The 26,546-nt window shown below is 43.2% G+C and overlaps 1 protein-coding gene across 40 annotated transcripts in view; it reads left to right on the forward strand.

Annotated features, from left to right (window-relative positions):
- Positions 1-26,546, forward strand: part of LOC144507834 (nuclear receptor subfamily 2 group C member 1-A-like) — a 97,558-nt gene that overhangs the window by 16,020 nt on the left and 54,992 nt on the right. For 6 of the 40 annotated variants that reach the window (XM_078235207.1, XM_078235201.1, XM_078235211.1 and 3 more), the window contains exon 2: positions 23,892-23,951. The exons of the other annotated variants lie outside the window; for them this stretch is intronic. The gene's annotated coding sequence lies outside the window, so the exon portion shown is untranslated. The remainder of the gene's footprint in view (positions 1-23,891; positions 23,952-26,546) is intronic. 40 annotated transcript variants of the gene reach the window in all.

The raw sequence follows: 26,546 nt of genomic DNA on the forward strand, positions 1-26,546 counted from the left end.
GGTAAAGAAGGCAAATGGCATGTTGGCCTTCATTGCGAGAGGTTTCAAGTACAGGAGCAGGGATGTGTTGTTGCAATTATAGAGGGCCTTAGTGAGGCCACATCTAGAATATTGTGTGCAGTTTTGGTCTCCTTTTCTGAGGAAGAATGTTCTTGCTCTTGAGGGAGTACAGCAAAGTTTACCAGGCTGATTCGGGGATGACAGGACTGATGTATGAGGAGAAATTGACTAGGTTAGGATAGTTTTCGCTGGAGTTCAGATGAATGAGGGGAGATCTCAGAGAGACTTTTATAAAATTCTAACAGGACTAGACAAGGTACATGCAGCGAGGGTGTTCCCGAAGGTGGGGGAGTCCAGAACCAGGGGTCACAGTCTGAGGATTCAAGGTAGACCGTTTAGGAGGTGAGGAGACATTTCGTCACCCAAAGAATGGTGAGCCTGTGGAATTCATTACCACAGGAAGTAATTGGTGCCAAAACATTGAATGTATTCAAGAGGCGACTGGATATAGCACTTGGGGCAAATGGGATCCAAGGTTATGGAGAAAAAGCAGGATTAGGCTATTGAGTGAGATGACCAGCCATGATCGTGATGAATTGTGGAGCAGGCTCGAAGGGCCAAATGGCCTCCTCCCCTATGTTTCCTCTCGCCCTCCCTGTGTACTTCCTTACTTATCATAAATCTGTCCAACTCTGCCTTGACCTCCACTACTTTCTGAAGTAAAATTCCCCATCTCCAGCTTAAAGCGGAGACTTATTTTTCTTAAACTGTGTTGCCTGGTTCTAGCGTCCCCCATGAGGAACCCGATCGAGTTTCAAAGAACAAAGAAAATTACAGCACAGGAACAGGCCCTTCTGCCCTCCAAGCCTGCACCGACCATGCTGCCCGACTGAACTAAAGCCCCCTACGCTTACGGGGATCATATCCCTCTATTCCCTTCTCATTCATGTACTTGTCAAGGCGCCCCTTAAAAGTCACTACCATATCCGCTTCCACTACCTCCCCCGGCAACGAGTTCCAGGCACCCACCACCCTCTGTAAAAAATCTGCCTCGTACATCTATTTTAAAACTTACCCCTCGCACCTTAAACCTTGAACCCTGAGAAAAAGCTTCTGACTATCCACTCTGTCCATGCCTCTCCTTCTATCAGGTCTCTCCTCAACCTCCGTCGCTCCAGTGAGACCTCAAGAGGATCTCTCAGTGAGACCTCAAGATCTTGTATGTTTTAATAAGATCGGACAGGGTATTCCCACGGACCTTGAGGGAAGCTAGTGTTGAACTTGCAGGGGCCCTGGCAGACATATTTAAAATGTCGGTATTCACGGGGGAGGTGCCGGATGATTGGAGGGTGGCTCATGTTGATCCGTTGTTTAAAAAAGGTTCCAAAAGAAATCCGGGAAATTATCGGCCAGTAAGTTTGACGTCGGTGGTGGGCAAGTTATTGGAAGGTGTGATAAGGGATAGGATCTACAAATATTTGGATAGACAGGGACTTATTAGGGAGAGTCAACATGGCTTTGTGCGTGGTAGGTCATGTTTGACCAATCTATTAGAGTTTTTCGAGGAGGTTACCAGGAAAGTGGATGAAGGGAAGGCGGTGGATGTTGTCTACCTGGATTTCAGCAAGGCCTTTGACAAGGTCCCTCATGGGAGGTTAGTTAGGAAGGTTCAGTCGCTAGGTATACATGGGGAGGTAGTAAATTGGATAAGACACTGGCTCAATGGAAGAACAGTAAGAAGTTTAACAACACCAGGTTAAAGTCCAACAGGTTTATTTGGTAGCAAAAGCCACACAAGCTTTCGAGGCTCTGAGCCCCTTCTTCAGGTGAGTGGGAATTCTGTTCACAAACAGAACTTATAAGACACAGACTCAATTTACATGAATAATGGTTGGAATGCGAATACTTACAACTAATCCAGTCTTTAAGAAACAAAACAATGGGAGTGGAGAGAGCATCAAGACAGGCTAAAAAGATGTGTATTGTCTCCAGACAAGACAGCCAGTGAAACTCTGCAGGTCCACGCAACTGTGGGAGTTACAAATAGTGTGACATAAATTCTGAATCGACACAGATGCCATCATCTCACGTGAGAACACCATCCACCAGGTACACGGTACATACTCTTGCAACTCGGCCAACGTTGTCTACCTGATACGCTGCAAGAAAGGATGTCCCGAGGCATGGTACATTGGGGAAACTATGCAGACGCTGCGACAACGGATGAATGAACACCGCTCGACAATCACCAGGCAAGACTGTTCTCTTCCTGTTGGGGAGCACTTCAGCGGTCACGGGCATTCGGCCTCTGATATTCGGGTAAGCGTTCTCCAAGGCGGCCTTCGCGACACACGACAGCGCAGAGTCGCGGAGCAGAAACTGATAGCCAGGTTCCGCACACACAAGGACGGCCTCAACCGGGATATTGGGTTTATGTCACACTATTTCACATAAATATTTCTGCTTTTTTCCTCCTGAGTCTTTATCATGCGATCCTAGAATCAGAATTTATGTCACACTATTTGTAACTCCCACAGTTGCGTGGACCTGCAGAGTTTCACTGGCTGTCTTGTCTGGAGACAATACACATCTTTTTAGCCTGTCTTGATGCTCTCTCCACTCCCATTGTTTTGTTTCTTAAAGACTGGATTAGTTGTAAGTATTCGCATTCCAACCATTATTCATGTAAATTGAGTCTGTGTCTTATAAGTTCTGTTTGTGAACAGAATTCCCACTCACCTGAAGAAGGGGCTCAGAGCCTCGAAAGCTTGTGTGGCTTTTGCTACCAAATAAACCTGTTGGACTTTAACCTGGTGTTGTTAAACTTCTTACTGTGTTTACCCCAGTCCAACGCCGGCATCTCCACATCAATGGAAGAAGCCAGAGAGTGGTTGTGGAGGATTGCTTCTCTGAGTGGAGGCCTGTGACTAGTGGTGTGCCGCAGGGATCGGTGTTAGGTTCATTGTTGTTTGTCATCTATATCAATGATCTGGATGATAATGTGGTAAATTGGATCAGCAAGTTTGCTGATGATACAAAGATTGGAGGTGTAGTGGACAGTGAGGAAGGTTTTCAAAGCTTGCAGAGGGATTTGGACCAACTAGAAAAATGGGCTGAAAAATGGCAAATGGAATTTAACGCAGACAAGTGTGAGATATTGCACTTTGGAAGGACAAACCAAAGTAGAACGTACAGGGTAAATGGTAGGACTCTGAAGAGTGCAGTTGAACAGAGGGATCTGGAAATACAGGTACAGAATTCCCTAAAAGTGACGTCACAGATGGATAGGGTCGTAAAGAGTGCCTTTGGTACATTGGCCTTTATAAATCGGAGTATCAAGTATAAAAGTTGGAGTGTTATGGTAAGGTTATATAAGGCATTGGTGAGGCCGAATTTGGAGTATTGTGTACAGTTTTGGTCACCTAGTTACAGGAAGGATGTAAATAAGATTGAAAGAGTGCAGAGAAGGTTCACAAGGATGTTGCCGGGACTTGAGAAGCTGAGTTACAGAGAGAGATTGAATAGGTTGGGACTTTATTCCCTGGAGCGTAGAAGATTGAGGGGAGATTTGATAGAGGTGTATAAGATTTTGATGGGTATAGATAGAGTGAATGCAAGCAGGCTTTTTCCGCTGAGGCTGGGGGAGAAAAAAACCAGAGGGCATGGGTTAAGGGTGAAAGGAGAAAAGTTTAAAGGGAATATTAGGGGGGGCTTCTTCACGCAGAGAGTGGTGGGAGTGTGGAATGAGCTGCCGGATAAAGTGGTAAATGCGGGGTCACTTTTAACATTTAAGAAAAACTTGGACAGGTTCATGGATGAGAAGGGTGTGGAGGGATATGGTCCAAGTGCAGGTCAGTGGGACTAGGCATAAAATGATTCGGCACAGACAAGAAGGGCCAAACGGCCTGTTTCTGAGCTGTAATTTTCTATGGTTCTAAGATCACGTCTGATTATTCTAAACTCACTCGGGTATACCTAGGCCCAATCTACTCAACCTTCTGTCGCACTCTGTCTGTGTAGGATAGGGTGGGGATGGGTCTGAGTAAGGTGTTCTGTCGGTGCAGACTCAATAGGCCGAATGGCCTCTTTCTGCACTGTAGGGATTCTATGTAAGACTGAATAATAATGGGTCATGGATAATACATTTATAGTATAAATGGAAGGAAAGCCTCAGACAAATTGCTGGGGGATTATATCCATTGTGTAAAGAGTTTTCCGATTCTAACAGTTTCCTTTGTTCCTTAACATAAATCCTTAATGTTTGCATGTTTGTCCATTTTTTTTGTTTCAATTCATAGTTTTCTGGTAGATAAGATAATTTACTAATGAAAATTAGCAGCCGGGTTCCTAGATTCTCATCAGATCTGTTGGCCAAATTAAAACCCATGTGATGAAAGGGGCAATGACATTGTGTGTATGGAGTTGGTTGAGAGACAGTCATGGTCAGACTGGAGGGAAATATGCAGTGATATTGCCCAGGAGTTGATTTTGAGACCACTGTTCTTTTGGTATTTTAATGACCTGTACTTTGGTGTACAGGGCATAATTTCAAAGTTTGCAGATGACAGGAAACTCTGAAACCTTGTTAGAATAGTAACTGGTTCAGGAGGACACAGACAGGTGAAATGGGCAGACATATAACAGATAAGATTAAGTTTTATGCAGAGAAGTGTGAAATGATGCATTTTTTGGAAGGAAGAATGAGGAGAGGCAATATAAATTAAATAGTACAATTTACAAGAGCATGTGGTAACAGAGAGACCTGGGATATATATACACAAATCTTTGAAAGTTGCAGGGCAAAATTATGCCAGTAAGAAGTCTCACAACACCAGATTAAAGTCCAACAGGTTTATTTGGTATACAAGCTTTCGGAGCGCTGCCCCTTCGTCAGACTCACCTGATTGAAGGGGCAGCGCTCCGAAAGCTCGTGCTACCAAAAAAACCTGTTGGACTTTAACCTGGTGTTGAGACTACTTACTGCGCCTACCCAGTCCAATGCCCACAACTCCACATCAAAATTATGCCAAACCTTTATCAAACACAATAGATTCAATCCATATCCCTACAGTGCAGAAGGAGGCCATTTGACCCATCGAGTCTGCATCGACCACAATCCACCCAGCCCCCATCCCTGTAGCCCCACGTATTTATCCTGCTAGTCCCCCTGACACTAAGGGTCAATTTAGCATGGCCAATCAACCTGACCCACGCACCTTTGGACTGTGGGAGGAAACCGGAGAACCCGGAGGGAACTCACACAAACACGGGAAAACGTGCAAACTCCACACAGACATTGACCCAAGCCGGGAATCGAACCCAGGTCCCAGCGCTGAGGCAGCAGCACTGTGCCATCGTGCTGCCTCTGGGAATCCTGGGAAACACACTAGGAAGAATGTCTGGGAAAGGGTGTGGAATAGATTTACTGCAATGGCACCTGGGGTGAGGGACTTCAGTTATGTGGAGCGATTGGAGAGCAGGGACTGTTAGGAGATTTCATAGAGATATTCCAAATCATGATTTTGGTAGAATATGTAAGCTGCTTTCAATGGCAGTAGGGTCGCTAACCAGCAGGTCCTGATTTAAAGTGATTGGCAAAATAACCAGAGGCACCAGTTTTTGTAGCGTGTTGTTGTGAACAGGGAAGTCCTGCCTGAAAAGATGGTGGAAGCAAATTAATAGTCATTTCTAATTAGGAATTGGAAATGGCTAAAGGAAAATGTAAGTACAGGAATATGGGGAGAGAACAGGGAGTGGGACTAATTGGATAATTATACAAAGAGCCAGCACAGGTAAGATTGATTATTTTATTCAGTTTGCTCTTAATTCAAACTGCCGAACTTCAAAAGATCACGATTGTGATTTCTAAATTTGCTGTTTTATGTTGCTAATTTCAAATAGCGGGTCGTTTAAATGTTTATCTTCTCCAGTTACTAGCAACGTATTTGACATTTCTTGGAGAGTTTCCCTGTTGTCCTTTCTGCATTTCTATATTTAGTTGTAAGAAATGCAACCACTGACTCAAGTGCCACAAGTCATCTCGAAACTGGCTCAGAGACATTCTGTATATGCAAATTAGATTACTTATTCTCTTCTGAATTTACATTTCACTGCAAATCCATTACACTTTTTTACTCGTGCATTATTCAGTATGGAGGAGGGAAGAATATGGCAACTTCTTTCAAAAGCTTGAAAATCACAACCATTACTAGAGCCTGTTGAAAACAATGTTTTCCTTAATTGAAACCTCAGTTTTGGAAAGTGTTAGAATGTCATTGTTCTTAAAGACGCTCGGTCTGGTTAACATTGAGCTGATTAATATCGTCAGCTGCTTCGTCAATGTCATTTCCACCATCATAAGGTCAGAAGCCGGGGCGGTTATTGATGATTGTAGTGTTCTGTACCTCAAGTATCTCAAGGAATTCCTTGAGATACTGAAGCAGTCCATTTCCATATGCAGCAAGACCCAGACAGCATTCAGGCTTGAGCTGATAAGTGGCAAATAACATTCACGCCACACAAGTGCCAGGCAGTGACTCTCTCCAACAAAAGAGAATCTAGCCATTTTCCTTGATATTCTCTGACATTCGCTAAATCCCTCATCAACATTGGGGGGGCGGGGGGGGGGGGGGGGGGTTCACCATTGATCAAAAACTGAACAGGGCCAGCTATATAAATGCTGAGGTTACAAGAGCAGGTTGGAGGGAACTCTGTGGTGAATAACTCATCTCCTGGCGGCATGGTGGCACAGTGATTAGCATTGCTGCCTCACAGTGTTAGGGACTCGAGTTCAATTCCAGCCTCGGGTCACTGTCTGTGTGGAGTTTGCACATTCTCCCCGTGTTTGTGTGGGTTTCCTCCGGGTGCTCGAGTTTCCCCCCACAGTCCAAAGATGTGTGGGTTAGGTTGATTGGCCATATTACATTGACCTTAGTGTCAGCGGGATTAGCAGGGTAAATATGTGAGCTTATGGGAATAGGGCCTGGGTGGATTGTGGTTGGTGCAGTCTCGATGGGCCGAATGGTCTCCTTCTGCGCTGTAGGGATTCTATGATAAAGCCTGTCCATCGTCCACAAGGCACAAGTCCTGAGTGTGATAGAATATTTTCCACTTTCCAGCACAAGTGAGGCTCCAACAACATTCAAGAAGCTTGACACTGTCCAGGATAAAGCAGCCCAATTAATCAGCAACTTATCCACCAACTTTGAACATTCAACCCCACCACCACCTGGCAGCAGTTTGTACATCTACAAAATGCGCTGCAGCCACAGCCACTTGACATGGCTCCTTCAGCGGTGCCTCCCAAACCTGCAACCTCTACCACCTAGGAGGACAGGGGCAACAGATGCATGGGAATGCCATTACCTCCAAGTTCCCCTCCAAGCCACACCCCATTCTGGCTTGGAACTACATCACAGTTCCTATATTGACAGTGGATCAAAATCGTGGAACTCCCTCACAGCACTGTGGCTGTCTCTAAACAACATGGTTCAACCACCTTCTCAAAGACAATTGGGGATGGGCAATAAATGCTGGCCTTGTTTGCAATGCTTGCATCCTACAAAGCAATAAACAAATGATTGACACTGCTGTCGCATGCTTGGATGTAGGTTTCTCTTTTTCACCTGCCCTTGCTAATGTGTTGTGCTCTGATTTCAGATGGACTATCCCAGAATGGTGATATTGAGCACAGATTAAGCACTTCATTTGGGAGTTGGAGGGTAAATAAACCTGCACTGCCTTTGTGTAGTTTCTAATAGTTGTAAGAGCAATATTACCAAATACATGGGAACAGAGTAACTTGGATTATGTGGTATTAATGGCACCAAAATTATCAGTGTATGCTATCTTACTCCTGTGAAACTAACAGCAATTTGTGGAGCCTCCACATGAGCAGTTAAACATGGAAATCCAGAAGTTTCTGTTAGCGATTCTATCTTTTGCCACAGGGTGGGCTGTTCCAAGTCCCTACAGGCTGCAACCAATTCAAAATGCAAAACTGATGAGAACTTCTATACAAAAACAAAGTACTGGAAATACTCAGCACCTTCAGAGTCATTTGATTCAAAACATTATCTCTGTTTCTCTCTCCGAAGATGCTCCCAGACTGCTGAGTATTTCCCCAACTTCCTAATTTTATTTCAAATTTCTAGCACCTGCAGTATTTTGCTTGTATTTGAGAATTTCTAGGGGATAAGCCTCACTTTAAAAAACTTTGAAAAAGTTACAGCTGATTGAGGTGCAATTGAGTTTTTAATCTTGGGTTAAATTTATTATTACTGCTGAAATCCTCACAGTTACATTTCTTTGCCTTTACACAAACTCACAAGTCACATCCATACTGGATTGATGAACTGTAAGTAGGTTTGATTTATTTGAAGACTCCAGTTGATAAATATACAAGTTATGGAACAGATAAGCAGACAGGTCTACTCTAGGGTTTCAGCAGCCGTTAGGTGGAATAGCCATGGTAAATGCATGGAGTTACAGGGATGGGGCATACTCGATGGGCTGAATAGCCTCTTTGGGTACTGCAGTGGCTCTGGTTCTCCTGACAGCAATGACTCCCCCACATACCACAAACTGGTTACTGGCCACAAGCTGCTTCAACATCCAGGTTCCTTGTTCATTTGCATATTCTCAAAGTGGCATCACAACCCCCTTCATTGCGTACCTCAAGAGTAAACACATCGGGTGGTTGCAAAAACTATTCACAAAAAAAGATAGCTCACTGTTCATCATTTAAGAGTTTGACTCCGTATAACGTATTGAACCATAAAATCCCTACAGTGCAGAAAGAGACCATTTGGCCCATCGAGTCTGCAACAACTCTCCAAAAGAGCATCTTACCCAAGCCCATACTCCACTTTATTCACTTAACTTCGCAACTTACCATGATTGATCTACCTAATCTGTACATCCTTGAACATTAAGGGGCAATTTAGCATGGTCAATCCATCTAACCTGAACATCTTTGGATCGTGGGAAGAAACTGGCGCACCCGAGGAAACTTACGGAGATGAGGAGAATATTCAAACTCCACACAGTCACCCAAGGCTGGAATCCGACCTGGTGCTGTGAGGCACCAGTGCGAACCACTACAACCATGCCACCTCTGATCCTTCCAGATCCCATGATGGTACAACCATTTTTACTTGTAGATGCATTGGCATCCTGTGTATTAAAGGAGTGCTAATTCTTCTCATGGTGGTCTATCACAGTTTCACTTTGAGTTCATCTTTGGATGTGTTTTTGATGCAGTTGGAGTGCTGCGTGTCATGAGGTTGTACAGTTCCCCTTGCTGGCTTCTGTTTCTCCTTAACTTCGCCCAATCAGTGTTGTAACCTGAGGATCTAAGCAATTGTGCAATTTAGATAGTTCTGCGGGTAACCAATTCCCTGGATGAGATGTATAACACAAACCTTTTGCCTGAGAGACATTCCCAAACCTGTGTCAGTTATGTGCAGCCTCAATTCTCTCTCGTTTTTTGAGGAATTTCCCCTGCGTTCCTGAGAATCTGGACAAGTCATGGCTTGACAAGGTTGTCCTAACCTATCTCCGAAACATAATTTCTACTTGTGACGGTAAGCCAAGTGACATTCACCTGACATTTCTTGCTGTTGAAAAGAGTCCTTCATGATGAGCTGCTGCCTGCAGTGTAAATTTTGGTCATGCTCTTTGATCTTGTGATGGGCAAAACCATCAGCAATGTCTATGCAGCCAGGATCATTTTCTGGAATTTTGTCCAGATGCTGCTGGAAAAGATCCTGCCTAACCGATAAATCACAGGTAATCTCTGGAAGCAGTATCTTCTGATTTTTTGAGATCCCTGTTCCAAATGATCTGACCTAATATTTGTGTTTAGTTTTCAACTTGGGAAACATTGATCCTGAGAATTTGGGATTCAATTTAAAATTGTGAAGACATTTCTTTGGAATGAGATTTAGAAGTCTTGGGCCCCAGCATTCCTGGATATTGCCATCTTTTTCCAGTGCACGTGTGATAGCCCAGGCAGTGTGCTGATGCACACTATGAACATTGCTGTTGCAGCCTATGTCATCCAACACGCTCTCCCCTACATGTATACACTCTGCTTTCTAGGCGGCTTGATCAACGGAATTGCATTTTTTCCAAGATGCAGTACAGCATCACCACTGAAAATTAGCATCAAATCTGTCTGATTATATCTTTTGTACATTATAGACTGACTCAGTGATTTATCTTGGTAAAGTGCCCCAACTATGTAGCAGAGAGCTCTCTCGGATTGGAGCATAATAATTGGCACTTTAACTTGCTGCTAAACTATGCTCTATTCAACCTCTGTTAACTCCAATAGTTACATATGGTGAAAGAATGAGTCTAAAGCTAACCCTTAATTGTTAAAGGCAGTTCAGCAGAATGACAGTCTTCCAGTTTCTACCACACTTCTCTGTTCCAGCTCTGACGCAAATCTTTGTCTCGTCACTGGACGCAGGTGAGGTCCCAGAGGATTGGAGGATAGCTAATGTGGTCCCGTTATTTAAGAAGGGTAGGAAGGATAACCCGGGTAATTATAGGCCGGTGAGCTTGACGTCCGTGGTCGGGAAGTTGTTGGAGAAGATTCTTAGAGATAGGATGTATGCGCATTTAGAAAGGAATAAACTCATTAACGATAGTCAGCATGGTTTTGTGAGAGGGAGGTCATGCCTCACTAACCTGGTGGAGTTTTTTGAAGAAGTGACCAAAATGGTTGACGAGGGAAGGGCCGTGGATGTCGTCTATATGGACTTTAGTAAAGCGTTTGACAAAGTCCCTCATGGTAGGCTAGTGAAAAAGGTTGGATCTCATGGGATAAAGGGGGAGGTGGCTAGATGGGTGGAGAACTGGCTTGGTCACAGAAGACAGAGGGTGGTAGTGGAAGGGTCTTTTTCCGGCTGGAGGCCTGTGACTAGTGGTGTTCCGCAGGGCTCTGTATTGGGACCTCTGCTGTTTGTGATTTATATAAATGATCTGGAAGAAGGTGTAACTGGGGTGATCAGTAAGTTTGCGGACGACACAAAATTGGCAGGACTTGCAGATAGTGAGGAGCATTGTCAGAAGCTACAGAAGGATATAGATAGGCTGGAAATTTGGGCAAAGAAATGGCAGATGGAGTTCAATCCTGATAAATGCGAAGTGATGCATTTTGGTAGAAATAATGTAGGGAGGAGCTATATGATAAATGGCAGAACCATAAAGGGTGTAGATATGCAGAGGGACCTGGGTGTGCAAGTCCACAGATCCGTGAAAGTGACGTCACAGGTGGAGAAGGTGGTGAAGAAGGCATATGGCATGCTTGCCTTTATAGGACGGGGCATAGAGTATAAAAGTTGGGGTCTGATGTTGCAGATGTATAGAACGTTGGTTCGGCCGCATCTGGAATACTGCGTCCAGTTCTGGTCGCCACACTACCAGAAGGACGTGGAGGCTTTGGAGAGAGTACAGAGGAGGTTTACCAGGATGTTACCTGGTATGGAGGGGCTTAGTTATGAGGAGAGATTGGGTAAACTGGGGTTGTTCTCCCTGGAAAGACGGAGGATGAGGGGAGACTTAATAGAGGTGTATAAAATTATGAAAGGCATAGATAGGGTGAACGGTGGGAAGCTTTTCCCCTGGTCGGTGGTGACGTTCACGAGGGGTCATAGGTTCAAGGTGAAGGGGGGGAGGTTTAACACAGATATCAGACGGACATATTTTACACAGAGGGTGGTGGGGGCCTGGAATGCGCTGCCAGGCAAGGTGGTGGAGGCGGACACACTGGGAACGTTTAAGACTTATCTAGACAGCCATATGAACGGAGTGGGAATGGAGGGATACAAAAGAATGGTCTAGTTTGGACCAGGGAGCGGCACGGGCTTGGAGGGCCGAAGGGCCTGTTCCTGTGCTGTATTGTTCTTTGTATGTCTATTTGAGCCTGTGCTTATCACGTGTCTTTAACAATGCAATTGGCTTAACAATGTTTATACTATACAATGCTGATACATTGACACCTGGAGATGTTTGATCCTGCTGGATCTCCAAAATGTGTTTTGTGGCTGAACACTGACTCCACTCTTGCCTTCAAGAGCATAAAATTCAAAACAAAAGTTCATCAATATGCAGTTCTATGAAGTGAAATCTGGGGAGAATAGAATTTGGCATATTTTGCCATGATAGACTGGTATAACCTATATGTCCACTAATGCCAAGTTATCAATGAAGTTTAATAGATTAGGAGGTATTCTAAATATGACCGAAAAAAAACTTAACCTTAAGACTAACAGCCTGAACCATGCATCCTGAAACTTGTTGCTTTACTGCTTGCCTTGTTAAACAGAAGTCATGTGGTAATTAAATGACTTGTGTCTTCTATAAATTCTAAGCCTACATTCCAAACCCTTCTTTTCATTTTGATTTATTATTGTCACATGTAGTAGCATACAGTGAAAAGTTTCTTGCATGCTATGCAGACAGAGCATACCGTTCATAGAGAAGAAAACGAGAGAGTGCAGAACGTCGTGTTACAGTCATAGCTAGGGTGTAGTTTTACCTGATAAATAAGATTCCTACATCAAAAATGCATTAGGATTTTCAGATGGCACTTAGCCTGTCCCAATTCCATTTGTTTAGTCGAGTATTCTTGTCACTATTTGTGTGTGAAGGGAAATGTCAGCAGTTCACTATTATTCAATAGTCCTCAAGCTACAATAGTGCTGGAGAATGCAGTCACTTTTAGTGAACTAATTAGCTGTAAAGACGTTAGCACAGTTCCGAGTCTTTACTAAGCCTTTTTAAATTAAAAATACATTTTGATCCATAAAGTGACATTAGAAATAGTGACAGAATCTTGTATTCTGCATGTTCGTTCATTTGTCAATTCGGAGCCTGACCTTGAACCCGTTAAATGTTGTGCTGTGAGGAGATGCTTCGCATTCTTGCTGTTGTCACATTTGGTATACACAGTGTGCTGGCGTGGGATGTCTGTCTGAAGTCTCTAGCTTTCTAAATGATGAGAGATGGGAATTTGCACACTCTCATTAGTCCCTATTGGGATAATCATTCGGTAAAAAAATCCTGTTAGCAAAAATGTGACAGAACCGAGAATATGGATGGTTTTGGACAAGTTTCTGTTTAGCACAAGGCTATGAATTTTGGGATAAGTTTGGCATAAAGCTGAAGGTTATGCCAGATGAATCAGGACATAGAGAACTAAAATAGCTTAATTGCTTGTGTAACATTTGACATTCTGTTTTCCGATGACAATTCTAAGTGCAAAGGTCATTTAAATTTCAAAGTAAGTTGTTGAAAGAGAGACATTTTGCTGAAGCTTTTTGTTTTGCACTCTAGGCAAACACAAGACTACCAAATTTCTAACCACCAGAGCACTACAGGAGCAAGGGTGCTGAGAAAGCAACTTTTGAATATGTTCAAGTCTTGTACCTTTTTTGAATTAGTTGGGAGCCTATACTTCCTGTTGCTTTGTTCTTGGCAATGTCTCACTCAGTGTCATATTGCCAACCAATCAGCACCCTTTTTGGCAAAATGCTTCTCATTTCAGCAATATTTAAGTTCTGTACTACCAAGCGATTGTCCGAAGAAAGTGTTAATTTAGAACAGTAGTTCCCAAAGGATGCGGCGCGCCACACTGGTGCGGCAAGAGAGGATGGCAAATGTGGTGGGAAGATTCATAAGAAATAAGAACATAAGAAATAGGAGCAGGAGTAGGCCATCTAGCCCCTCGAGCCTGCCCCGCCATTCAATAAGATCATGGCTGATCTGAAGTGGATCAGTTCCACTTACCCGCCTGATCCCTATAACCCCTAATTCCCTTACCGATCAGGAATCTATCTATCCGTGATTTAAACATATTCAACGAGGTAGCCTCTACCACTTCAGTGGGCAGAGAATTCCAGAGATTCACCACCCTCTGAGAGAAGAAGTTCCTCCTCGACTCTGTCCTAAACTGACCCCCCTTTATTTTGAGGCTGTGCCCTCTAGTTCTAGTTTCCTTTCTAAGTGGAAAGAATCTCTCCATCTCTACCCTATCCAGCCCCTTCATTATCTTATAGGTCTCTATAAGATCCCCCCTCAGCCTTCTAAATTGCAACGAGTACAAACCCAATCTGCTCAGTCGAGACACTAAGATTCAAGGACAATCAAAGAAACATTTAAACATGGATAGATATTTTTCCAAAGTGATTGTTTTATACTTTCTAGATGTCCCATGATCATATTATAAAATAGTTGTGTTCTGTTATGAATCAAGCACTGCTAGGAGGAGTTTTTTTTTGTTTTTGAATGCATTTCTTATCAATAAAAAATTTGGTGTGGCGCGAGCAAATTTTTATTCCGAAAGTGCGGCCCAGTGAAAATACTTTGGGAACCACTGATTTAGAACATCGAGTGCCTTTGATCTTTTAATCATAGTTTTAGTGTGATTTGTAATTTTTAATATCATGATTTCCTTGCTCATCCAGGAGTAATGTTTGTGTATTTTCCACACTCCCATCTGTGTTCAGCCTTCCTTCTCCTCTTAACAACGAAGTTCCAATCTTGCACCTGAACCATGATTGAAATTCCAGCATCTGCAGGTTCTCCGTGGTCCTGCAAAACTTATCTTGTGAATGTACCCCACTTTGATCTTATCATGGCAAAGCAAATAAACATTCTCAAACTGACTGACAATTTGACCCATTACCCCCACTCAGAGTACTCCCCACTCCTGCCCCGATATTACATCCTCTGCTCAATCAACCAAGTAGTGTTGGTGGCAGTTTCTTCGGATGATCCCTTCACCGTGCCTCCATATTAAAACATGCCATCTTATGCCACTACTTCCATCTCCTTTTGAGCCTAGCTGACCTCCAAGTACCTTCCTTAATGTAGTGGCCCTTGCATGAATTTGGGACTGTTAATCAGCTTCACATTATCAGCACAAGTGACTATGAGGTCTCTTGTTGATGGGACTCTACTTGACATTTGTGTTGTAATGATTTTCGGCACGGTAGCACAGTGGTTAGCACTGCTGCTTCACATGTGGATCATAGAATCATAGAAACCCTACAGTACAGAAAGAGGCCATTCGGCCCATCGAGTCTGCACCGACCACAATCCCACCCAGGCCCTACCCCCATATCCCTACATATTTACCCACTAATCCCTCTAACCTACTCATCTCAGGACACTAAGGGGAAATTTTTATCATGGCCAATCAACCTAACCCGCACATCTTTGGACTGTGGGAGGAAACCAGAGCACCCGGAGGAAACCCACGCAGACATGAGGAGGGGCGGCACGGTAGCACAATGGTTAGCACTGCTGCTTCACAGCTCCAGGGTCCCGGGTTCGATTCCCGGCTTGGGTCACTGTCTGTGTGGAGTTTTTACATTCTCCTCGTGTCTGCGTGGGTTTCCTCCGGGTGTTCCGGTTTCCTCCCACAGTCCAAAGATGTGCGGGTTAGGTTGATTGGCCAGGTTAAAAATTGCCCCTTAGAGTACTGAGATGCGTAGGTTAGTGGGATTAGCGGGTAAATATGTGGGGGTAGGGCCTGGGTGGGATTGTGGTCGGTGCAGACTCGATGGGCCGAATGGCCTTCTGCACTGTAGGGTTTCTATGATTCTATGATTCTATGAATGTGCAAACTCCACACAGAGTGACCCAAGCCGGGAATCGAATCCAGGTCCCTGGAGCTGTGAAGCAGCAATGCTAACCACTGTGCTACCGTGCCGCCCAGTGGAGTTTGCACATTCTCCTCGTGTCTGCGTGGGTTTCCTCCGGGTGCTCTGGTTTTCTCCCACAGTCCAAAGATGTGCGGGTTAGGTTGATTGGCCATGATAAAAATTTCCCCTTAGTGTCCTGAGATGAGTAGGTTAGAGGGATTAGTGGGTAAATATGTAGGGATATGGGGGTAGGGCCTGGGTGGGATTGTGGTCGGTGCAGACTCGATGGGCCGAATGGCCTCTTTCTGTACTGTAGGGTTTCTATGATTTCTCTATGATTTATCGCTATTAATGATTCTTGATCTGCTCCTTTCCTTCAATGCTTTTAATCACTTCATCTACACCCAAAGTCTTTCCTTTGCATCAAATCAAATTACATGCAGGTCTTGTGTGTTCTACTCATGTATGTGACCGTATCAGCACTACATTACCTCCCATAGTTTTTCTTTACCTTCTCATATTTGGTCACTTCAAGTTTAATTTAAAAATCCAGGCTTGGTACCCTCTCCATCATTTACATGTGTTTACTTGACACAGTCAAGGGTGTTAGCGTACGTGTTGCTGCTAACATGTTGCTGCATTCTCTAACTGCATATCCAACATTAAAATCTGGATGGACAAAAACCTCCTCTAGCTTGATACAGGCATAGATAGTGCTTTGGTTTCCATTAGTGTCCAAACATCTTTGAACACAATCATGTAAGTGTTCTGTATCAAAGAAAGAAGCAGTGGGACACGCGATCAGATGTTTAGTTAAAGAGAGCGTTTTTGAGTACCTTTTAAATAAAGGATGATAGAGACGGGCTGTTGAAAAGGTTTGGAGAGAAAATTCCTATCTAAGTGCAATAACTTAGCAGTCTATCATATCTGCTTCCTTCCCATGTAGTTTTACAATCTCGCGTGAGAGCCAAAACGAAGGTTGAGCCTTTGGGCATTTTAGGAAAAGAAATGCAAAATTCTTCTCCAATTCCATTCCCCAATGTCAGCACTGTGTCAACTAGGTGACGGAACCTCTAGTGAACCAGCTTCCTTCTATATGTAATTACGATGGCCGCTCTCTGAAACTTACCCAACACCATGCTGGAGAAACTCTGTAACTCGGTACATGTGCCGCAACTTGTTCCAGTATGGGGCTGCGAACCACGTCGGTAGTCATTGCAGAGGTGATTCTAGATAATGTGGGCTCATCTCCCATCCTCCATACACTTACCACCACCAGAGGAGATGAGAGGAAAGGACAAATCCTACCACTTTTTGCTGATGACCTAGCTTGAAAAAATACATTTGATGTTCATAACTGTCAGGGAAACCACACGTGCAAAGACTTGGACACACTCCATACTTGCATAGTGACATACCAGCCATTGGCTGCTGCATGTTCATCACATGCTCCAATCCTCCTCCCGCATCACCTGTCTCCACATTTGCCAGGCTCTGCTTACCAAATCAAGCTGGCAACTGTTTTGTTCACTGTAACTACAGTGATAAGTTTTTAAAAATTGCACTTCCCTGTAACTTCTTGCGTGACAGAGATTTGAAGAGCCTCACCATGGTTCTAAACAGAGGACCTTGCACCTTATCCCAGGTGCCTTGTATTCGATGGATCAAAAAATTATTATACTCGGTACCTGAGTATTGGACTAAAATTTTAAAATAATTACCTAATTGTCATCCCACAGGTGCAGAACAGCAGGGTTTGACGCACCCTTAAAATGGCCGATCAAAATATTCTGAATAGACAAAAACTGTGTGGTGTTATTATTATAGATGTCTTTGTGAATGTAAGGAGTGATGCAGAAAAGCAAATTTTTGAATATATTTGAAAGTATGATTGCAGACAGTAAATGTCGTGATTAGCTGTGGAGGTTGTTGCACCTTCCTGACTTCACCCACGATCTATATCCATGTTGTCTACATGGACTTCAGTAAGGCCTTTGACAAGGTTCCTCATGGCAGACTGGTGCAGGAGGTGAAGTTGCATGGGATCAGAGGTGAGCTGGCAAGGTGGATACAAAATTAGCTCGGTCAAAGAAGACAGAGGGTAGCAGTGGAAGGGTGCGTTTCTGAATGGAGGGCTGTGACAAGTGGTGTTCCTCAGGGATCAGTGCTGGGACCTTTGCTGTTTGTAATATATATAAATGATTTGGAGGAAAATGTAACTGGATTGATTAGTAAGTTTTCGGACGACACAAAGGTTGGTGAATTTGCGGATAGCGATGAGGACCATCAGAGGATACAGCAGGATATAGATCAGTTGGAAACTTGGGCGGAGAGATGGAAGATGGCGTTTAATCTGGACAAATGTGAGGTAATGCATTTTGGAAGGTCTAATACAGAGGGGAAATATACAGTAAATGGCAGAAGCCGAAAGAGTATTGATAGGCAAAGGGATCTGGGTGTACAGGTACACAGGTCACTGAAAGTGGCAACGCCGGTGGAGAAGGTAGTCAAGAAGGCATACGGCATGCTTGCCTTCATCGGCCGGGGTACTAAGTTTAAAAATTGGCAAGTTATGTTGCAGCTTTATAGAACCTTAGTTAGGCCGCACTTGGAATAGAGTGTTCAATTCTGGTCGCCACACTACCAGAAGGATGTGGAGGCTTTGGAGAGGGTACAGAAAAGATTTACCAGGATGTTGCCTGGTATGGAGAACATTAGCTATGAGTAGAGGTTGGAGAAACTTGGTTTGTCCTCACTGGAGCGACGGAGATTGAGGGGAGACCTGATAGAAGCCCAAGATTATGAGAGGCATGGACAGAGTGGATAGTCAGAAGCTTTTTCTCAGGGTGGAAGAGTCAATTACTAGGGGGCACAGGTTTACGGTGCGAGGGGCAAGGTTTAAAAGGGATGTACGAGGCAGATTTTTTGAACAGAGTGTGGTGGGTGCCTGGAACTTGTTGCCGGGGGAAGTAGTGGAAGCGGATACGGTCGTGACTTTTAAGGGGCGTCTTGACAAGTACATGAATGAGATGGGAATAGAGGCATATGGTCCCCGGAAGGGTAGGGGGTTTTAGTTAAGTCGGGCAGCATGGTTGGTGCAGGCTTGGAGGGCTGAAGGGCTTGTTCCTGTGCTGTAATTTTCTTTGTTCTTTGTTGTTTATATACATTTTATGTTCCTGGGAATGTTTTTCTACATCACAGGTGCTATATGAACACAGGTTATAGTTGATAGGTAACAAAAGGTCTGGGCCATGGCCAGGTGTTTTTCTCTATGGCCTAGGGTTGTAATGCCGATGGCATTATTCCAACAACTGGTTTTCATTTTGCAAATTGATGGAATCCTGAAATTGGTGTCACCTCTGCTAAGTAAAGGCATAAAACTGTGATAACACCATTAACCTCTTCCGGTCAATGCTTGGACATGTTTCCAGGACATTTGATTCAGTGTTTCAGATCCTGCCACAAGGAACCTAATCGTGTAGTAAAAAAATAAAATCCAGAGTGTTTTATTCAGCTTGACCAGATCATAATTGTTGTGCAAGGAATTGAATTCACGGTGACTCAGGAAGTTGTCGCATTTCTGTAAGTGAATCATTTTCAACAATAAAAATTATTTCAAGGAAATACAAAAAAGTGCATTTTCATTCCCCCTCCTGGAGACTACAATAATGGCCGTGAGTCTGACTACCTCTGGGCATTGATGTATGTAATTAGTTTATCACCTGTAGCACTGCCCATGAGACCATGGCCATGTTTTCTTCAGATTGGGTTCAGTAGTGTATATTACGACCAGGGCATGCAGATATAATTCAATCCTCATTGAAAGACTATATTTGCAGTAAAAAGTCTTGTGCCACTTTGTCATACACTATTTGCACACTCCCCTGCTAATGATGGTGCTGCAGCACCTCTGGTTAGGGAGGGTATAACTCGTATGACAAGTTCTGAAACTTATGGCACGTCTGAAAGATGTGCTGGTTAGGTGTGTTGACCCGAACAGGCGCCGGACTGTGGCGACTAGGGGAATTTCACAGTAACTTCATTACAGTGTTCATATAAGCCTTACTTGTGAGTAATAAATAAACTTTAACTTTTAACTTTCACATTAGTGTTTTAAATCAGGTCAGAGGAATTTAGCGATTTGTTTTAATATGGTTTTAATGTTCATACAACTGAAACATATCATTCACAAGTTTGATTCGGAAATCTCAGTGCATTCTCATTTCTATCACTACATTTCCAAAAGTGTAATGATCCACTTTATCTTTAACCCTTTGTGATGTCCAGTCGAAGTTCTTGTGGTGCAGTGAGAGTGTACCAGCTTCTGACCCAGCAGCTCTGAGTTTGAGTTCCATTCCTAGACTTGATGGCCATGCATCACAATGCAGCCAAACAGGTGAATTATCAACCTGCAAATCCTGCCAGTACCTGCCCGCGGCAGGCAGTAAAAGCTGGAGAGTCTGTTGGTCAGCTGTGCTTGATACAGAGTGATCCTCAAACGACAACCTCTAGCTTTGGGCTGGCAATTTATTTCAGCAGCAAGAAGTTTCGGAAATAGACATAAGTGTGTGCCTTTTTTGCCTTGTGCATCTCTGGATGCGAGAAGATGTCCGAGACTCCTCTTCAAACCTGGCAACTGGATGTAAAAGCACAGGTTAAGTTTACTACTTCAGAAAGCATCGATGATATAGATCCAAGAACAGTAAGCAGCAGATGATGGCTTTTATCATTCTCGCAATACGATTGTAAATACAAGGATATTGAACAGCTGGTAACACATAGAAACTTGAGGTGGAATTTGAACTGAAAGGACTTGCTTGCAGTGGGGGAGCCAGTAGCGGTCAGGAACCCGTTGCAATTGAAGCTGGCTCTTAACTCAGCCACACCATTGGCATCCAACTTGCAGCTTCTACAATCAATCCAAGCACAGGCAAGATACTGCAACAGGAAAACATTCTAATTAAGTGGACCCTGGAAAGGTTCAGAATGGCTGAATTGTACGTTGGTTCTTGTGAATTCAACCCCAATCATGGAAAAAACACCCACCACACACTCTGCTTTCTCACCTTGCAGGAGAATAGCGCACACAACTGCAGCTGGGTGTTGGGGTGGTCCTTCAGTGTTGCCCCCTAACGGCCACTGATGATACATACCTTCCTGGTCTACTGGGAGAAGTTTAGGTTCAGGAGCGGATTTTGGGAATTTAACCACGTGCTTACACTTCAGCCAGACTTGGCTATTAAAATTCTGTACGCAATCAGTAATCCTGTTTTTTCAAACAAGTGGGTAATTTGTATGGTTCTCTTTTTTTGGTTGTTAAACTGCAAATCAGAAGAAATGCATGTTATTGGAGAAAGTGTAATGCAGCAAGAAGCATTTCTAGCAAGTGAAAGTGAATTGCACAGCTGGAAATTTCTTGATATTCTTCATCAAAGATCACAATCAATTTTTTATATGAATGAGTAGATTGTTAGCTCTGTCCAGATGTGTACAGTTGGTGTAACACACACAGTAAGCAGAACAAAGCTAACCCAAATGCTCCAAGCCTCTACTTTTTTTATGCTACTCTTTGAGCATAATCATGTGAGACCATATTTAGAATATTGTGAGCAATTTTGGGCCCCATATCTAAGGAAGGATATACTGGCCTTGGAGAGGGTCCAGAGGAGGTTCAAAAGTATGATCCCAGGAATGAAAAGATTGACGTACGAGGAGCATCCAAGGACTCTGGGTCTGTACTCGATGGGAGTATGGAAGGATAAGGGGGGGATCTCATTGAAACTTACAGAATAATGAAAGGCCTGGATAGAGTGGACGTGGGCAAGATGTTTCCATTAGTAGGAGACACTAGGACCCAATGTCACAGCCTCAGAATGAAGGGATGACCCTTTAGAACATAGAACATTACAGCGCAGTACAGGCCTTTCGGCCCTCGATGTTGCCTGACCAACTGAGATGAGGAGGTATTTCTTCAGCCAGAGAGTGGTGAATCTGTGGAATTCATTGCCACAGAAGACTATGAAGGCCAGGTCATTGAGTGCATTTAAGTGAGAGATAGGTTCTTGATTGGTAAAGGGATCAAGGGGGGAAAAAGCGGGATAATGATGTTGAGAAACTTATCAGCCATGATTGAATGGCGAAGCAGACTTGACGGGTCACATGGCCTAATTCTGCTCCTATATCTTGTGGTCTTATGTTTTTACCATGTCAAATTGAAGAGAGAAAGTGCTACCTGTAGTTAGTTGTATTTTGTTTAGTTAGTTATAAGTTGAGTCATTGATTTGTTCATGATTTCCTTTGGAATAATGCTACTGATGACTGCTTTTACAGCAGGAACTTGTATACTATAGTTGTTTAAAGCATAATCTGTCAGTCTGCTTATGCATGTTAAGGTTTGACAGGTGCGTGTCTCAAATCCAGCTATTAGAGGACCGGTGTTGTTCAAAATTCAGACTTTTTAAAGATAGTTTTAATTATTATTGATGAGTAAAATAACTTAGCGGCTTCTTTGGCTAGGTGCTGTATTGGCTCGGTGGCATGCTGACTAGTCGTTGCCTTTGCATGCCTATCTTTTTCCGCGCTGGTCCGAGCAATCTTTGACCTCAACCAGCCTGGCTCGAACTGCCCAACTTGAAAACCAGTATGCTCCGAAATTCAGCATGGATTCTGCCCTGCCGTTGCCAGTTTTGAGAAACTAACTTTTTAAAAAAAGATGCATGTGAGGATAATAAAGGGTCAGTGAGCTGTTTTTCACCAAGAATAAAATCATAGCTTCTTGTCTTCCACTGGCAGTGTTAAGCGTTGGTATTTTCTCATTCCCCCTCTCTTTCCCATTTCAGGACTTGAGCACAAAAATCTAAGCTGACACTTCAATACAGTGCTACACTGTCACAGGTGCCATCTTTGGGATAAGACATAAAACTGAGCCCTGTTTGCCCTCTTGGTGGATGTAGGAGATCCCATGGCATTGTTTCGAAGAACACTGGAGTTTTCCCTGGAGTCCTGACCAATATATATCCCTCATTCGACATCACAAAAATCAGATCATCTGACCATTCTCTCATTGCTGTTTATGGAAGCTGTCTATGTATAAATTAGCTGCCAAGTATCCTACACGACAACAGTGAATACACTTCATGAAGTATTTAATTGGCTGTAAAGTGTTTTGGGATGTCCTGGCTTCATGAAAGGTGCCACACAAATGCAATTCTTCTCTTTCTCTTATGTCTCTGAGGCATGGGACAAACAGGAGTCTGACCACTGGAGTACCTCTGGTCTGGTTACAGGTTAGAATTGAGATGGAGATAGCAGCAGATCTGGAGTTTAAGCCCCTTCTCTGCCTGAACAGATTCTCCATCCAATAGTTTGAAAACTGCTAGGGTTGACCTCAAAATGGAGAATTTGAGAGTATATCCTGGATGCTTAAATTTACTGTAACTGTGAAGCTGTTGGCAATCTTGCATTGTGAAATATTCTATGCACTGTAATTTCCTAATTTATATAGTGGAGTTGTGGGTGCTTTGTGTTTAGTTCAGGTATCAGCAATGAGGACTGTAAAGGTTTTGAAGATAGAAGTTTTGTGTCCAAAAGAAGCAGCAATGTTGTAATGATTGTACAATAATGAATTTAATTAAATCAAGGTACACCCAGTGAATCGTCTGATGTTATAAAGGCAACGCGCCAAAATGACAGCCATATTCTCCCCTGTTGAACTGCACTGGTCTGTATACCTTGGCATAATTGTCTGAGATTTGCTTAACAAGCTGATTGATTCAACATTTGCATTCTTCTATTAGAATATATTCCTTTAATGCTTTTATTTTCTCATTAATTGCGTGATTGATATCCTCATGTTCCTCCTCCGTGAGGACAAAATGTAAATTGCAATCGGTCAGACTGGTGTTACAATGTTGATGTGAAGCTTGTAAAGTAACAGAAACTAAGTCAAAAGACGTACCCCAAATGCCTCAGCAGTTTTCATGGGGCTGTTTCAAGACAAGATTCTTTTTGCAGCATTTGTTGCTGATTTCCTTTCAGGTCACAGTGATCTGTCATCAACATCACTCCCAACCAAATTATGGGTTGGGAAGAAATGTTATTTTTCTTGTTCAGTCTATACTCAAATGTTTGGCAGATACACAGGTAACGCCAAGGTCTGCTGCATCTCCATACTGATGAGGGCATAGCATACTTATTGTACTGTCTAATTGACTGCCACATTTCCCTACGTTACAGCAGTGACTGCACTCTTAAGGCTTTAGGATGTCCAGAGGTCATGGAAGGCACTATTTAAATGTAAGTTCTTTCAACTTCTTGTGCACAGCATCACCCTAGCCCACATAGTAATATCATCTCCAAAGGAATTTAAAACTGCAACACTCTTGGAGGTTTTTAGGTGGCAGAATAATGTGGTCATTCTGAATGTAAAATAGTACATGTTCCAAACTCCATGGTGCAGTGTTTTTAGTAGGAGTAGTTGACTGTTGCTTTTAAAAGAGATGGGGTAGCGGTGTGGAAATAAAGTTTTAGGCTTTTTTAAAAAGGGAAATGAGATATTAACCTGGAACAAAGAACAATACAGCACAGGAACAGGCCCTTCGGCCCTCCAAGCCCATGCCGCTCCCTGGTCCAAACTAGACCATTCTTCTGTATCCCTCCATTCCCACTCCGTTCATATGGCTATCTAGGTAAGTCTTAAACGTTCCCAGTGAGAATGCAAGTACAATATCAAACCTGACCAGGAGTTAGGGTGGGAGGGGGGAGTGGCCAATGTGATACATCTTAGTTCAGGAAGAGCACAAGAGAAAAATTGGATGTTCCATATATTCCTCCTTTACCAGTTCCAAAATAAGTAAATCAAAATTGATAGAAAAGGTGCTTAAATATTTTTCTCTCCAGTTTTTTTGTGTATCACTATGAAACTTATTTTAAGGCATCTAGCCTCCCTGGAAAGGGATGACTGATGCCAATACTTTGCGCTTACCTATAAAGAAAAAACTGAAAAAAATCACCGCCGCCGTAATCTCATTCTGAGACCATGGCTGGAATTTTACTGCCCCACCCGCCGCGGGAATCGGAGCAGGCGAGGGGCGGACAATGGGTCAGATTTACAGTTTCAGGATGAGGGAGGCTGTAAATTCCCACCCATATGTCTGATCTCTGCCGTGCCTATAAAAATTCCTCTGCTTAGACTGTGTCCTTGGTCCCCTTCACTTTCTTATCTACTACTTGGTGATATCATCCAAATGTACCATAGAATCATCATAGAATTCCTCGAGTGCAGAAGGAGGCCATTCAGCCCATTTGTTTTTGAAGAACAAAGTGGAAAAAACCTTAATTGAACCAAATATTTTTGTAAAGTAACTAGTAGTGCCTCATAATTGGAAACATTTCTTTTGTCTTGCAACATCATTCCTTTTGTCATTCAACCTCTTCTGCCTTTTACCCTATCATAGATTTTCCCTTTGGATTTTCCCCACTTTCCCATCTTCTCTACCTCTCTATTTGAACTGACTCTCTGAAGAGCATCTTACCCAGACCAACTCTTCCCACCCTATCCCCAGATAGAGCCAATTCACCTATGCTGCACATCTTTGGACACTAAGGGGCAATGGAGCATTGTCAGTTCACCACATCTGCTGTCCTTACCCTATCGGACTCGCACATCACCTCTCTCCTCACTGACCAACATTGGCCTCTGGCTGATCAGACTGTCATTTAATTCTTTGGAATTCCGTCCCCAAACTTCTGACTTTCTAACTTTTCTCCCCCTTTAAGATCATCTTTCCACCCACTGCCCCCGCCTGCCCCTTGGAACCCAACCTTGAACTAATATTTGCCCAGCTCTCAGCCTGTTTTTCTGAGGCCTCTGTAGCATTTTAGGATGTTTTTCTATAGTAAAGGTAAATATTTATTTAAACATGGGGAAGGTGCCTTTTAACAAATATCACTATCAGCTCCTTATGATTGTTTGAGTCCATTGAACTTGTTTATTAAACCTCAGTCCGGGCACTAACATGATGAGGTGACATGGGAATAAATACTTTTTGAAAACAAAGTGGAAAAGACCTTAATTGAACCAAATAATTTTGTAAAGTAACTAGTAGTGCCTCATAGTTGGAAACATTTCTTTTGTCTTGCAACATCATTCCTTTTGTCATTCAATCTCTTCTGCCTTTTACCCTATCATAGACCTTCCCTTTGGATTTTCCCCACTTTCCCACTTTCTCTACCTCTCTATTTGCTTAATATGTTACATCTCTAACTTTTTCCTTTTAGCGACCGAAATACCAATGACCAAAACAATTGTTTTTCTCTCCCTTCAGATGTTGCCTGGAGTGTTGAGTATTTCCAGGTTTTGTTACACCATTTGTAGTTATTTGTTGTGTGGCAAGAACTCTCATTTTTAGAGTCTTTTTGACACAGCAGGAACCCATTGCGTCCTTGCCGGCTCTCTTTAGAGCAATCCAAGCAGTTCTGTTTCCATGCTTTATCCCTGTAACCCTGCAAGTTTATTTCCATCACTTATCCATCCAGTTTCCTCTTGAAATATTAGTTGTCTGTTCCCATCACACTCATAGGCAGAGTGTTCCAAGTCATTACCACTCATCGCGTTGAAACAAAAAAATTCTTCCTCACATCCCCCTTGCGTCTCTTGCCCAAAGTCTTAAATCTGTATCGCCTAGTGCTTGTACCATCAGCTAATGAGGATAACCTTTCTTTGTCTGCCTTATCTAAACTTCTCACAATCTTTTACCCCTCTATAGTGTCCCCTTTGCTCCAAGAAGAACAACCCCAGCTTCTCCAACCTAACCTTGTCCTAAAATCCTTTTTAGTATATTTTTCTTACTTCTATTGCTATAACGTAATCAAGCTGCTGATGAAATTGCA

This window comes from Mustelus asterias, chromosome 19 (genome assembly GCF_964213995.1).
Source record: "Mustelus asterias chromosome 19, sMusAst1.hap1.1, whole genome shotgun sequence".
In the NCBI taxonomy this organism is placed as follows: domain Eukaryota; kingdom Metazoa; phylum Chordata; class Chondrichthyes; order Carcharhiniformes; family Triakidae; genus Mustelus; species Mustelus asterias.